This window comes from Xenopus tropicalis, chromosome 2 (genome assembly GCF_000004195.4).
Source record: "Xenopus tropicalis strain Nigerian chromosome 2, UCB_Xtro_10.0, whole genome shotgun sequence".
In the NCBI taxonomy this organism is placed as follows: Eukaryota; Metazoa; Chordata; class Amphibia; order Anura; family Pipidae; genus Xenopus; species Xenopus tropicalis.
Window position 1 is genome coordinate 164,912,811 of NC_030678.2, and position 16,502 is coordinate 164,929,312.

The window sequence follows — 16,502 nt, forward strand, 5'->3', positions numbered from 1 at the left end:
GGAGCATAGGCGCAACCTGCCCGGGGCGGGGCTTAACCATGGGCCGGAGCAGTCCCTCCCACATTATAGGGCAGGTGTCACAGTTTTGTCCCGTCTGTGGCACAGGGGCGCTTGTGCTATGGCGTAATGGGAGAACTAGTCCGCAGGCGGCAATAATATAAATACAAGCCACTCATTCCAAGAAGGGGGACAGGAGAGGGGTAGGAATGGGGTTACTGAGCGGTCTCAGGTGGCTAAATAAGCCGAGGCTCAGATGCTACCAGTGTGGGACTGAGATGCCAGAGGCCAACAGGAAACCTTTTATTATTATTCCCACTTGCCCATTGTAATGCCTCCTTTGCTCATTTAGTCTCTTTAGTATCTCTTTCTTCTCATACAGGAATAGGGAATGCCCAAGAAATAGGCCCCCGGGAGTTTTCCTGTGTCCCCCATGGGCCAACTCTGGTAAATAGAAGCAGGAGGGCCCACTGACACCCGGGCCCACTTGGCGTTTCCCTGGTATCCTGGTGGGCCAGTCCCAGGGCCGCCATCGGGGGGACATCCCGGGCCGGGCGATTTTACCATTAAAGGGTTAATCAATTCCGGGCTCCTGTCATTGGTCAGCAATAATCCTGTTGGGCGCGCCCAGTGCATACATTTGACGTCAGTACACAAGGGGTGCAACCGTATAAAAGTGAGAATGCAGCGGGGGAGCCTGGGGACACAGCCGTACGAAGCAGGAGGAAGCTGTAGGACACGGGGAGTTGGAGGATGCTGAGAAGGACACTGGGTGAGTTGGAGGATGCTGAGAAGGACACTGGGTGAGTTGGAGGATGCTGGGGGGCGGAGCTGGAGGGCGCTGGGGGGAAAGTTGGAGAACACGAGGGGGGGGGAGCTGGAGGACGCTGGGGGGAAAGTTGGAGAACACGAGGGGGGGGGGAGCTGGAGGACGCTGGGGGGAAAGTTGGAGAACACAAGGGGGGGTGAGTTGGAGGATGCTGGAGGGAAAGTTGGAGAACACGGGGTGGGGGAGTTGGAGGACGCTGGGGGAGAAATATATATATATATATAGATGCTGTATTGTTATGTGCACCCTGATTTTCTGCAGCTGCTCTCCTGCCTTCATCTGCGCCAAGAGGAACACTATAAAGGGAAACTCCACCTAATGTTTCTATGTATAATAAATAAAATGTCATTTTTTGTTTCCAGTTGGACATTTAAATTATTTATGCTCTGCCTTCTGTAACCCCATATTTACAGTGCTACCTGGCTGTCTGGGCCATTCTGCAGCCACATTTGTTATTATTCCCATTATCTCCTATTCCTTTTTTGGTCTTTCATTCTAACTGACCAGCCACCCAGCTGGTATTTCATTCGCCTAGCCAGTAAAATACCATGTAAAGCAAGTGCCGGTATTACTGTAAAGTATTACAAATGTATTCTGCCCCTTTGCATCATCAGCCAACCCCTTCCCATAATCACCCAGTACCTCTTTATGTCACTGGACCACCCCTTTATGTGATTGGCCGCCCTGCTGGTATTCAAGTGGCAACCCACATGCATTGTTACTGGGGTAAATGGGGCAGAAAACCAGAGATCATAATCAGTAGCCCATGTGCTGATAATCAGGGTCGGACGGGGCCGGCTGGGCACCCAAAATTGAAAATGAAAATTCACAAGAACGTTGGCAATTAACCAAAATGCAAGCAGGACATGTCTTGGTGTCTTAACTATGTGCATTTTTTTTCCCAGGGCTAATTACACCAGGGTTAAAATATGCCAATTTATTATGTGCATCAAACTCCAAGTATAACAATACAGTGACCAGTTTAACATCTCATTATCTACATTATATCCCACTGTACGTCATTGCTTTATGGCATTAAGTCATCAGTAAAATTTCCCCTGTACAACTGTATGGGAAACAAAAAACACTGGCCTAATTTTCTTTTTATTCACCGTGCGATCCGACGTTTCGGTCCCTCTTGGGCCTTTATCAAGGACATTGTGCAAGTGAAAAATACAAACTTAAATAGTACAAAAATGTGAAAAAAAACACTTCAGTGACATCACAATTTGCACAAACTGTCACAGTGCAGTTCATATACAATTAACCAATCAATTTATACAAAGTGTTACCATATAAAATATGGTCAGTGTAATCTTTGTTTCTCACCAGTAGGTGTCAGCATAATAGTCTAATAGTCCATATTATACTCAAATATCCATGTATCCTCTGCTCCTCACTACATCACTATATATATATCATTAAACCCTTTAAAACCTATTTGGGCCTCTGCACATTTTAGATATTTAACCACAGTAAGTACAGTACTTCCTTACGAGTTAAAAATAGCAGTTAAACAAAGCTTGTTTTGCATAAAATGTATTTACAAAATGTTGATTAATACCTATTATCTCAGAGAGTTTCACAAGGCTTGAAACATATTTTAACCATATTCTGCCCAAGTACTTAGCCCGTATTTTGCCAAATACTATATTGTCTAATAGAAGGTTAATTGGTTTTAGGCTCTCATACAATATACTAAGTGCAAATAACAAGTAGAGTAGGGTGGAAGTATCCCCAGTGATCCGCTAACGCCACTTTATCGCCACTGTAGCCTCCCTCTGCACCACTTCTCACCGCGCGGTCGTTCCTTTGGCGTCTGACGTCACGCGCCTCTTAGAACTACGGATACCCACTACGGACAAGCATTCCGCTCACTCACTTTACATGCCCCTCTCATAACAGAGAATCCAGAGCTGTAATGTGGTTCCCGTGATATGAGAGGGAAATCTGAAGTAAGAGAGTGAAATGAATTTAAAGTGCAGGGAATAAGAATATAAGACACTAAGTCCATTCAACTTCTTTCAGGTTATGGGGGTTTTCAACTCCATGTAATACACACGACTCTCAGTTTGAGGTTTTTGGGGTCATTTAGAGATAAGTCACAGCTCTTCACTCCTAGATTATAGGCTTCTAATGTATTTGTTATTGTGCTTCCCAAATAGAATCAGTATCAGGGGTGGATGGAGAGACAGCAGAAATATCTGAATGATCTGCAACTGGAATTACTATCATGTGCCCCTGTGTATATTCTTCTCTAATACTTGTCTTTTCCCCATATTTTAATATCCAGGCCGACATCTGGTCTCTGGGGATTGCGGCCATCTATATGGCTGAAGGGCATCTCCGTAAGTAAACCCTAGTGTGTGTGTGTATTATACTGCAGAACTGTTAGTAGAAAGGTATGATTGTCATGTTGTAACATAGATTACTATTAAGTAATAGGGGGCAGAGTTACTAAAAATTGATTTTGCATTATTCATAATACACAATTTTTCAAGGCAAAACAATCCAATAATTCTTCAAACATAAAAAAGTCACCAGCTGGCAAGCTTCTGTATATGTCAATTGGGTGATATTATTAGAATGTTTAACAAGGACTATCAGCCAGATAGATTACACAAAGGTTTATACAGGGCACTTGGCTTTGCTCATTCTATTAACATATTTTAAATGCATGAACTCTGAAAAATTACATATTACATAACATGACAATTACAATTTTGACCCAATTTCTTTTTTCCAGGAGTGAAAACTTCCATTTCTTTATTAATGAATGTCTGCAGACGAATCCAGCGAGAAGACCATCTGCAAGGCAGCTACTGACAGACCCATTCATTGCAGAGCTCAGGGATGAAAGGGGTGTAAAGAGGAGCCTCACGCAATATATGCAGAGGGGTAGGGGAACCCCTCATTCTCATTATAGTTCCCTTGATGTATAGACTATAACCACCTACCGCTCTTCTTCATATAATCATTCTATAAGTGAAGCCGCCAGTAATAAAGACTTGTATTAGGGCAGAGGTCACTGAACTAGGCCAAATCTAGGGGAGACACGGGTGAAGGTGGTTTAAGAAACAGCTTTATTCACAATTGTCCTATCTACTCACATACAGACCCATACTGACCTTTCTATCCACTCACATACAGACCCATACTGACCTATCTATCCACTCACATACAGACCCATACTGACCTATCTATCCACTCACTCACAGACCCATACTGACCTATCTATCCACTCACATACAGACCCATACTGACCTATCTATCCACTCACATACAGACCCACACTGACCTATCTATCCACTCACATACAGACCCACACTGACCTATCTATCCACTCACATACAGACCCATACTGACCTATCTATCCACTCACATACAGACCCACACTGACCTATCTATCCACTCACATACAGACCCACACTGACCTATCTATCCACTCACATACAGACCCATACTGACCTATCTATCTACTCACATACAGACCCACACTGACCTATCTATCCACTCACATACAGACCCACACTGACCTATCTATCCACTCACATACAGACCCACACTGACCTATCTATCTACTCACATACAGACCCACACTGACCTATCTATCATGAAGGCCTGTGAATGTGTTACTTCAATTGTTATGATTATCCTCACTATCTTGTCTTTGTCCAAGTTGCTTTTGGCCTTGATTATCTCAGCTAATATTCAAGGCTAAGAGATCATAATAAAGCTTCAGCAGCTAATTAAATAATTTCTGTATTTCTACTAATAATTGCAATGTACCCACCCATGATACGTAAGCATAATGGGATGTGTTTTTCTATCTACTATATAAGTAATATCAAAACAAAATAAAGTCGTACTTGTTTGCAATACACATACTGGTTGTATCGTTTGTACAAGTTCCCTGATCAGCGCACATGCGCAGACGATATCAGATGTTTCGCCGACGCACAGATTAAATCGAACCGGTTCGTGACTGCTTAGATATAGTGCAGAGAAGCACAGACGGAGTTAAAGAGATTAACCCTTACAACACTGACCTATCTATCCACTCACATACAGACCCACACTGACCTATCTATCTACTCACATACAGACCCACACTGACCTATCTATACACTCACATACAGACCCATACTGACCTATCTATCCACTCACATACAGACCCACACTGGCCTATCTATCCACTCACATACAGACCCACACTGGCCTATCTATCTACTCACATACAGACCCATACTGACCTATCTATCCACTCACATACAGACCCATACTGACCTATCTATCCACTCACATACAGACCCACACTGACCTATCTATCCACTCACATACAGACCCATACTGACCTATCTATCTACTCACATACAGACCCATACTGACCTATCTATACACTCACATACAGACCCATACTGACCTATCTATCCACTCACATACAGACCCACACTGGCCTATCTATCTACTCACATACAGACCCATACTGACCTATCTATCCACTCACATACAGACCCATACTGACCTATCTATCCACTCACATACAGACCCACACTGACCTATCTATCCACTCACATACAGACCCATACTGACCTATCTATCTACTCACATACAGACCCATACTGACCTATCTATACACTCACATACAGACCCATACTGACCTATCTATCCACTCACATACAGACCCATACTGACCTATCCACTCACATACAGACCCATACTGACCTATCTATCTACTCAAATACAGACCCATACTGACCTATCTATCCACTCACATACAGACCCATACTGACCTATCTATCTACTCACATACAGACCCACACTGCCCTTTTTATACAAGACAGCACTTTATTTGCTTTAGTAGCCACAGAATGATATTGGAATTAGACAACTTGTTATCTACAAAAATACCCAGAACCCCAAATCGCTTAGAAAAGCACAAGCAACCTGCTCCTCTATAGGGCGAAGAAGTGTGGAGAGTGTAAAACTGTAGGAGGAGTAGGGCACTGTAGGGCATGTGTGTAGCAGGGAGTATACTAAGCAAAACGTATGTGCATTGGGCTTCCCATTGACTCCAATGCGATTCAGCAAATTGCAAATTTTGACACAAAGCAAAACATGGCAGATTAACTTAAAACTTTCAGCAAATCTTGAAATTAAGGGAAAATGTTTCATTGGTAGTCCCAGGGTGTTGGGCAGCAGCTCCGATTGGCTCAGTCTTTGTCAGGGACTGATGTGAGTAGAGCTCATTTTGTTCAGATAAAAACATAGATAAAAATAATCATTTTAATATTGGTACAGTGCGACTTTAGTGGCGCTAATGATGTGAATATGTTGGAATGATTATAATAATACTAATTACAGAGATTTTGATTTTGAAGGGGGATGTTGCACTTGTTCCTACACACAATAATTGTGCCATTCCCTATCCTGATATTTTATATATTTAATAGTGGGGCATTCTCTATGCTGATATTTTATATATTTAATAGTGGGGCATTCCCTATTCTGATATTTTATATATTTAATAGTGGGGCATTCTCTATGCTGATATTTTATATATTTAATAGTGGGGCATTGTCTATGCTGATATTTTATATATTTAATAGTGGGGCATTCCCTATGCTGATATTTTATATATTTAATAGTGGGGCATTCTCTATTCTGATATTTTATATATTTAATAGTGGGGCATTCTCTATGCTGTTATTTTATATATTTAATAGTGGGGCATTCTCTATGCCGATATTTTATATATTTAATAGTGGGGCATTCTCTATGCTGATTTAATCTGCATCCTATAATGGCAGCAATTCCTATACTCATGTTATGCACATAGAATAACAGCTCGTTCTCTATGGATACTTGTGCGCTAAAATACATTTAAATATTGAAACTATAGGATTGTTGTGCAATTAGCAGAGATTCCTGCTAATTCAGTGAGTATCAGGTACAGGGCAACTCTGCATTCCCTATACACATATACATTACATACAATAATGGGCGAGTCTCTGTACCATTCCTTATAGAAATATATTATACATGTTGTAACGGTCCCATTCCCTATACTGGATACACAATAAACACGTGCTCGTCACGGCAACAAAACCCCCTGCATTTTATTGGAAAATGGCTGAATCCAACAGTCATTATCTGAGCTGCTGATACAGATTTCCCGCCTCTGGCTGCTCCTGTGATGTAACGGTATGTGAATCTCTCAGTGGCAGTTATTCTTTGTCAGGCAACTGAGGTGAGTAGAGCTGTTTTGGTTCAGGGGAAAACATGGATAAAAATAATCATTTTAATGCTGGTTTGTTGCGGCCTTAGCGCCAGTAATGATGTTGTAATTATGTTAGAATGTGTGAAAGTACAGGGAAATTGATTTTGCTCCTACATGCCATTATTATATGGGGTTTTCAGATCTTTCCATAATTTGAATCTCAACACTCTACTTAACCATTATTTAACCATTAAATAAACAATAGGATTGCTTTGCCCCCAATAAGGGGTAATTATATCTTAGTTGGGATCAAGTACAGGTACTGTTTTATTATTACAGAGTAAAGAGAATCATTTAAACATGAAATAAACCCAATAGGGCTGTTCTGCCCCCAATAAGGGGTAATTATATCTTAGTTGGGATCAAGTACAGGTACTGTTTTATTATTACAGAGAAAAGGGAATCATTTAACCATGAAATAAACCCAATAGGGCTGTTCTGCCCCCAATAAGGGGTAATTATATCTTAGTTGGGATCAAGTACAGGTACTGCTTTATTATTACAGAGAAAAGGGAATAATTTAACCATTAAATAAACCCAATAGGACTGTTCTGCCCCCAATAATGGGTAATTGTATCTTAATTGGGATCAAGTACAGGTACTGTTTTATTATTATATAGAAAGAGGGAATCATTTTTAAAAATTAGAAATATTTGATTAATATGGAGTCTATGGAAGATGCCTTCTTGTAATTCAGAACTTTCTGGAATGGGTTTCCGGATAATCAATCCAAATGGTGTCCACACTCCAAGGCTCAATATTCTGCGGGGTGCTTAGCCAAAATTATGTATGCATAGAAAATAATCATCTGTGGCCAGCACACCCTTCAATGTTTCATCAAAAATATTTTTATTGCAGATATATTGTTAAAACCAACGTTTCGGTCCTTGTTAGAAAGGACCGAAACGTTGGTTTTAACAATATATCTGCAATAAAAATTTTTTTGATGAAACATTGAAGGGTGTGCTGGCCACAGATGATTATTTTATATATATATATATATATATATATATATATATATATATATATATATATAGGGACTGTACATAGAAGACAGAATTTGGATTACTAAAATGATGTTTCTTTTTGTGTCTTTAGAAGGATATTACCGAGATGAGCGCTTTTAGAGATTTTCGGAAACAATTGCGGAAATCTTTCCGCAATTGTTTCCTGTTTTCTTGCCTTCGCAAGGTAAGGACTTCATTTTCTCTACTGTAACATGTTATATTTCATTCTGTGGGTAACGTCACCGAGGGACAAACTTGTCCTTAAACTCAGTGATGAGCAAATTTGTTCACCAGGCATGGATCCGCAGCTAATTTCCCCACAAAAATTAGCTGTCGTGTCATAAAAGGTGTGGTCACATCAATATAGGCGCGGTCACATCAATATAGGCGCGGTCACATCAATATAGGCGCGGTCACATCAATATAGGCGTGGTCACATCAATATAGGCACAGTCACATCAATATAGGCGCGGTCACATCAATATAGGCGCGATCACATCAATATAGGCGCGGTCACATCAATATAGGCGCGGTCACATCAATATTGGCGCGGTCACATTAAAAAGGGTCACGTAAAATAAGAGGCATGGCACCCGCGTTTCGCAAATTTTTCCATAGTTTTGCTAATTTTTCGCCAAAGCGAAACGGGACAGTTTCGCTCGTAACTAGTGATGATCTCTAAAGATTGTTCTGTTTGTGACCAATGGAAATGGAACCTGAGTTCCTGATACTGAACAGATACCAAATACCTCAAATTTGTCATTTTAGCATCATTTTTAATGTGTAGCAAAAACTCAAATTCCGTAAACAGTTAAAATCTTGACTAGGACAGCCGCCATTAACTCCTACATGCCCTTGCAGGCTTTTACATGGCAGCTTTTTACAACTGAGTGTTTTGGGTTTTGTTTTTTTTGTTTTTTAAATGTGCATTTTTTAAAAACAATATTTAAATTTGTTGTTTTCAGTGTAAATAAACTTAATAAAAATAGTAACGCTGATAATAAGCCCCTGACTGCGCCTGATTATATGTGTGTATTGTGCTGCCAACATCACTGCTGCAGTTGCAGAATGAGCCCTATCTGTTATATGAGTCAGTACAGGGGATACACTGGGTTACATTGGTTTTTGCACCAAATTCTCAAAGGGGAGGTTCATCTTGACATTAAAGGAGAAGGAAAGGCTAAGTCACTTGGGGGGGCTAAAATGTTAGGCAGGAAGGAGGAAGCGCTGCAGGTACCCCGGGCTGGTGCTGTTCTCTCCCAACAGGGGCACCAGCCCGGGGTAAAAGGTAAGCTATTCAAGTTTATTTTTTTATAGTTTTTTATTTATTTGCCCTTTTCTTCTAACTCTGTAGCTTTCAAATGGGGGTCACTGACCCCGGCAGCCTTAAAACGATTGCTCTTTGAGGCTACAATTTTACTGTTATTGCTACATTTTTTATTCAGGTCCTCTCCTATTCATGTACCAGTCTCACATTTAAACCACTCCCTGGTTGCTAAGGTAAGATGGACCCTAGCAACCAGATATCTGCCAAAACGGCAATCAGGAGAGATGCTGAACAAAAATTAAAATAATTGAATAACTACAAATAATAAAAAATGAAAACCAAATGCCCAAATGTGGGTGGGGCTACATACAGCCAATCAGATGTCACCCATCAATTTTCAATGGGAGAATTTAACCTGATTCCATTCTCACACATTTAACACCAGTGTCCCCAAACTTATCACAGCTGGTACTGGGGCACTAAAGTTAAAGGTTAGAAAAAGTAGGCGGAGCCACCAACTGCCAATCAGATGTCGCTCATTGAGTTTCAGCTGGGAAATTTAAATTGCTGCCATTCTGACACTATTAAACCAGGGTCCTCAAACTTTGCCCAGTGTGGAGCCAATCAGATTTCGGATCAGTTTAATGATGGTTTTTCTATTTGCTCATGTGTTTTTTGTGATAAGACTTTTTTCTTTTTCTTCATTAGAAAAGAACAGATCATTCCATCAGAGAATCTGTTGTGGTAAGCAGAGAAGGATTGTGCAACATTGTTTCCCAAACACCATTTTCCCAACTATTTGTGTTATCAAAGCCATGTTATTCCCTTGCCTATAGATTTATATGCACAAAGGCCTTGATGAAGCTGCACCAATATATATATCCAGTTCTTACTGGTCGAGTAGAAAACAACTAGATAAAAGCCAATTTATTTATAGTTGGCCACACCCCCCTCTCTTTTGAATAAAAATAATGTTTCAATGACAGCTGCAGTTTCATCCTTTACCAGCCCCATAGATGACCCATATAATAAATGTATTATTGTTATTGTTAAAACCCCTTTCTTTGTTGATGATGGAATCTACTTTCTCTCTCCTGGCAAAGGGATAGCCTTTGGCCTTTGCATTATCATCACAATAAATCTGACCCTGTATTTATTTTACATGACACTTTCATTCCATAAAGTAATGCCAACTTTTTATCACTCAAACAGGAGGAGCCCACTATAGAGCCCAATAACATCATCTGCCTGGTAAGTAGTAAAGGAGTTGGTATCATACAGTCCGTATATTATTAGCTCTCCTTAAGTGTTGTGTTGCCTTTAACTGTCCCATTGCCCAGTAACATTTTGCCTCTCGGGCCTTTTTACTATTATTACTATCATTACCAAAGATCTGTTCTCTTAGGCAGTGATTATTAGATTAGATTCCTTCAGTTTGGGCCCCATAGCCAAGTTCCGAGCCCTTTCTAGTGTGGAAGCTACACAAATTTTTAAGCATATTTTTAACATAAGCGCTGTTAGCTTGATCCGTGGCTCTCTGTGATCTATTGTCTTCTCTTAACCAGGTACCTTCTGTTGGTTCCAGCAATTCCATCTGCCAAGTAAGTACCAAAGCAATATAAATAAAGCCCCAGTCCCTGAATATTACATCTCACTCTTTTTCACTATATTCACAAAGCTGAGTTGGTTTGATCACTTTTATCTCTTAACCAGGAACCAGCAGAAGCCCCTGGCTATAACACCTGCCAGGTAAGTAGTAACATAAAATGGTTTGATTTTCTGAAGTCGAGAGACTTTGCTTTAGACAAGGTGCATTTTAGATACTGAACTACACGGTGATAGGAAGTTGATCAGATAACTTATTTTATCCTATTTAGGAGGAGCGACCAGAGCAGAATCTGGAGTCAGGCACGGACATCTGCCAGGTAAATACAAGAGAGGGGGAGCAGGGGCAAATAAAAATCACCCTATATTACATGCAAGATTGTGTTTTAGCTTCTTTACAACAGAAATCATTCATTGTGCAACATCTTTTTTCCAATTTCTTCACCAGGAGACTCCAGTTACCCCTGATACGGACATCTGTCAGGTAAGAAGAAATAATATGTTCACAATACAAAAAAATATTTTTAAATTATATAAAACCCAGATTCATTATGAGGGGGGCAATTAGTAAGGCACCACTGACTTTGGTGGTGGTGAGTCTGTCCCACCTCATGTTCTGAATCCAGGAGTTACCTCCATCCTCAGGCTGATGGTAACATCAAGGTTTCCCTATTGGCCACCACGAATATATACAGTGAACTTGTGCCTAACAAATTGAGTAAATGCAATATTTTAACTCTGAGTTGGAACTGTAGGAAAAAACATGGTAAATTCATTACCATATACAACTGGCATTGCCTCACTTGTTGCTTTACAAGGTTTATTTTTTTCAGCCATTGTATTACTTTGAGCCTTACAGTATTGGTTTTGACCATTTTTCAGGAGGAAGAGCAGCCAGTACAGCAGGAGAGCACCAACATCAGCCCCTGCCACTTCCAGGTAAGCAGAAAATAACAAATGAATGAAAACAATTTATTTTATCATATTCTCTGCTGAACTGAGCTGATCTTACAACATAACCTTTTCTCTGTTAACCAGAACACCTTGGAAGTATGTACTGGCCCTCACACCGAGACCCGTGAGGTAACTAGCAAAGAATTGTACAGTTTCCCAATGTTTTTAAAAGGGCTTAGTTTCTCTTTAAGCCACAGGGTTCATGAATAATCTCTGTAAGGGATAAAGATAATATTTACCCAACAGTATAGCTTATTTACCAAGTGCTAACTTGCTCAAATGCAGTTGCCTATACTGACCAATCAGCATCTGTTTCTTTTAAATTTTTACCTTGTACAAGTTAAAACATAGATATGATTTGTTGCTAAGGTTAAAACTTACAATACATACAATTCAGTCCATATATTAGTAAATTAGTACCACTGTGTCACTTTGGGATATGCAGACAGAAGGGCTCATTTACAACTGTAATTTGGGGCTGAGCAAAAATGGGCGCAGTTGTTGCTCAAACTAAAGCCATTTATTAGAGGTAATAGTATTTTCTTGTCTTTTAACCAGGAATTGCAAATGGAAGCTGAGGTGAGCAGCTCCAAGGTAAGCAGAAAGGGAAACTTTTCCAAACTTTGCAGTGTGTTTTGCTGTAAACTATTTGTGATTTTTTTTCTGCCTCAACCAGCAGGAAGATCTATAATTAAATTAACAGGTTTGTTTTATCACATTCTCTACTGAAATCAGATGATCTTCTAAAATTATGTTTTTTATATTAACTAGGGAACCTTGGAGGTCTGTGATGAACCTCAGCAGGAGACTTGCGAGGAGAGACCTCAGGGGTGTGGCGATTACACCTGCCCGCCTGAGCTCTCTGAGCAAGAGGATCCTCAGCCCATCGAGGAGGATCCGACAGCCTGTAATGAGGTTTGTGCTTAATTATATCTTCTGAAAATCATTTTGTTTCAGGGTTAAACATACACTCACCTTAAGTGATAACTTGCATTATTAACTTCTATAAAGTAACAGCAACTTTATATTGATTGAGCAGAACCGATATACAACTGGCATTGCCTCACTTGTTGCTTTACAAGGTTTATTTTTTTCAACCATTGTATTACTTTGAGCTTTACAGTATTGGTTTGTGACCATTTTTCTGTCTTAACCAGGCTGAAGCACCAACTATGAGGCAGGAGAGCATGGACACCAGCCCCTGCCACTTCCAGGTAAGCAGAAAATAACAAATGAATGAAAAATATTTATTTTATCATATTCTCTTCTGAACTGAGCTGATCTTATAAAATAATATTTTCTGTCTTAACCAGAACATCATGGAAGAAACAGACCCTCACCCCGACACCAGTGAGGTAACTAGCATAGAGTTGTATAGTGTCCCAAATGAGCTTAGTTTCTCTTTAAGCCACAGGGTTCATGAATAATCTCTGTAAAGCATTATGATTATAGCTTATTTACCAACATAGATGCTAATTGTATTACTTTGAGCTTTACAGTATTGGTTTGTTACCATTTTTCTGTCTTAACCAGGCTGAAGCACCAACTATGAGGCAGGAGAGCACGAACACCAGCCCCTGCCACCCTCAGCAGGAGACTTGCGAGGAGAGACCTCAGGAGTGTGGCGATTATACCTGCCCGCCTGAGCTCTCTGAGCAAGAGGATCCTCAGCCCATCGAGGAGGATCCGACAGCCTGTAATGAGGTTTGTGCTTAATTATATCTTCTGAAAGTCATTTTGTTTTAAGATTAAACATACACTCACCTTTAGTGATAACTTGCATTGGATGATAGGCCTTTCATCCCATAAAGTAACAGCAACTTTATATTGATTGAGCAGAACCGATACAATAAAAAGACAACCTTCAACCATTGTATTACTTTGAGCTTTGCAGTATTGGTTTGTGACCTTTTTTCTTTTTTAACCAGGCTGAAGAACCAATTATGACGCAGGAGAGCACGAACACCAGCCCCTGCCACCCTCAGCAGGAGACTTGCGAGGTAACCAGCAAGGAATTGTATTATGTATTAACTGTTTTTTCAGAATAACAATTAAACCCTTTTAAACCTATTTGTGCCCCTGCACAGGACCCCTATCCAAACACATCACCCAAACTCCCATTTAGCCCCCATTCCCCTGACAAATACTTACTAGGATGGTTGGTCACCATGTTTTACCTCTGTTACATCCTCTCAGATCCTCCACAGATCCCATTGCCCTTCTAGAACATTCCCACTGAAACCCAAGGCCCTAGTCAGTTTCACTGTACATATATCTGTGCAATGATCAGAGCAGTGAGGGTTTTAACAGAAAGGCCACAACCGAACATAACAACCATTCACCCCGCTATGTAGCTCTGATCTCTTTCATTTTGGGGGAAATGTAGGAGTCTGGGTCTTGCAGTTCTGCTTTATTCTAATTGGTTCTGCTCATCTAACAACCATTTTTTCCCCCCTAAATAGGAGAGACCTCAGGAGTGTGGCAATTACACCTGCCCGCCTGAGCTCTCTGAGCAAGAGGATCCTCAGCCCATCGAGGAGGATCCAACAGCCTGTAATGAGGTTTGTGCTTAATTATATCTTCTGAAAGTCATTTTGTTTCAAGATTAAACATACGGTCACCTTTAGTGATAACTTGCATTGGATGATAGGCCTTTCATCCCATAAAGTAACTGTTATATTGATTGAGCAGAACCCTGGTGTTACCTCCATCCCCAAGCTGGTGGTAGCGCCAAGGTTTCCCCAGTGACCCCCCCGAATACATGCAGTGGACTTTTGGCAATATTTTGACACTGAGCTGGAATTGTAGAAAAAAACCCTGCCTTTAAAATGATGAATTTATTACTACTTTGAATTGACAGGGCCTCAGTTGTTGCTTACAATTTTTATTCCAGATTATTTTTTATTGAGCAGAACCGATACAATAAAAAGACAACTTTCAACCATTGTATTACTTTGAGCTTTACAGTATTGGTTTGTGACCTTTTTTCTGTCTTAACCAGGCTGAAGAACCAGCAATGAGGCAGGAGAGCATAGACACCAGCCCCTGCCACTTCCAGGTAAGCAGAAAATAACAAATGAATGAAAAATATTTATTTTATCATATTCTCTTCTGAACTGAGCTGATCTTATAAAATAATATTTTCTGTCTTAACCAGAACATCATGGAAGAAACAGACCCTCACCCCGACACCTGTGAGGTAACTAGCATAGAGTTGTATAGTGTCCCAAATGAGCTTAGTTTCTCTTTAAGCCACAGGGTTCATGAATAATCTCTGTAAAGCATTATGATTATAGCTTATTTACCAACATAGATGCTAACTTGCTCAAATGCAGTTGCCCATACTGACCAATCAGCATCTGTTGCTTATCGGTCTTTACCTTGTACAAGTTAGAACACAAATATGTTTTAGTTGTATTAAATGGAGTCTACTGGCAATGGCCTACCTGCAATTCAGAGATTTTTGGATAATGGGTTTCTGGATAACAGATCCCATAACCAATTTACATAAATGTGGGATATAGATATGATTGACATCCCCATATGAACCTGTGCATAGTATAGTTATACCACTACCCCCCACTTACCAGATATGGTTGGGTTTGATCTATTTTCCTCTTAACTTGTTACCATCAGGTGGATTTGGCAATGCTGCCAAAATAAAAAAACTACCACAAAATTAAATATGTTACCTGAATTTTACATGGAAAATATGTTCACTTTTTCAGAGTTGAGCTGATTTGATAACTTTTATCTTTTAACCAGGAACCTCCAGAAGACCCTGGATATAACACCTGCCAGGTAAGTAGTAAAGAAACAGACATGGTTTGATTTTCTAAAGTTGAGATAATTTGCTTTATACAAGGTCTGTTATAGATACTGAACTACAAAGTCATAGAAAGTTAATCAGATAATGAACTTTATCCCTCTTAGGAGGAGACACCAGGGCAGGACTTGGAGTCGGGCACGGACATCTGCCAGGTAAGCATAAGAGAGGGAGAGCAGGGGCAAATAAGAGAGGGAGAGCAGGGGCAAATAAGAGAGGGAGAGCAGGGGCAAATAAGAGAGGGAGAGCAGGGGCAAATAAGAGAGGGAGAGCAGGGGCAAATTAAATTCACTGTACATTTGATGCAACATTGTATTTTAGCTTCTTTTCAACAGAAATAATACAATGTTCAACATGTTTTTCTTTCCCTTCCTTAACCAGGAGACTCCAGAGGACCCTTCCCCTAAACTCTGCCAGGTAAGGAGAAATCATATGAGCCTGAGCAGTAGGCCAATTCTGTCTTTAAGGGCTTTCTTTTTCAAGCTAGAGGTTTACGTTTATATAACAACATATTGTATCTCTTTTTTTAAAAGGAATTGGACTGGGAATACAATTCCTGGTATGAGCGATGCATCAGAGAGGAGGCTCTGATGCATAATAGCGAGGAACATCTTCAGGTATTTAATGAGATTTAAGCAGAGATATTACTAAATTTTTACCAATAAACATTTAAAGGGGCAGTATACCTCTTTTACAATCCTTTTGTATAATGAGCTGCTCTCATCTCAAATCCTAAT

The 16,502-nt window shown here is 40.2% G+C and overlaps 2 long non-coding RNA genes across 2 annotated transcripts; both read left to right on the plus strand.

Moving 5' to 3' along the window:
• Positions 1 to 64: 64 nt before the first annotated feature.
• On the plus strand, positions 65 to 3,923 carry LOC101731548. Its single transcript, XR_004221411.1, has 3 exons — positions 65 to 769; positions 3,120 to 3,174; positions 3,573 to 3,923. It is a non-coding gene; the product is annotated as an uncharacterized LOC101731548 (long non-coding RNA).
• A 9,648-nt stretch (positions 3,924 to 13,571) lies between these two features.
• LOC116408909 lies at positions 13,572 to 14,583 on the plus strand. The gene is made up of 3 exons (XR_004221415.1): positions 13,572 to 13,643; positions 13,868 to 13,939; positions 14,402 to 14,583. It is a non-coding gene; the product is annotated as an uncharacterized LOC116408909 (long non-coding RNA).
• Positions 14,584 to 16,502: the final 1,919 nt, after the last annotated feature.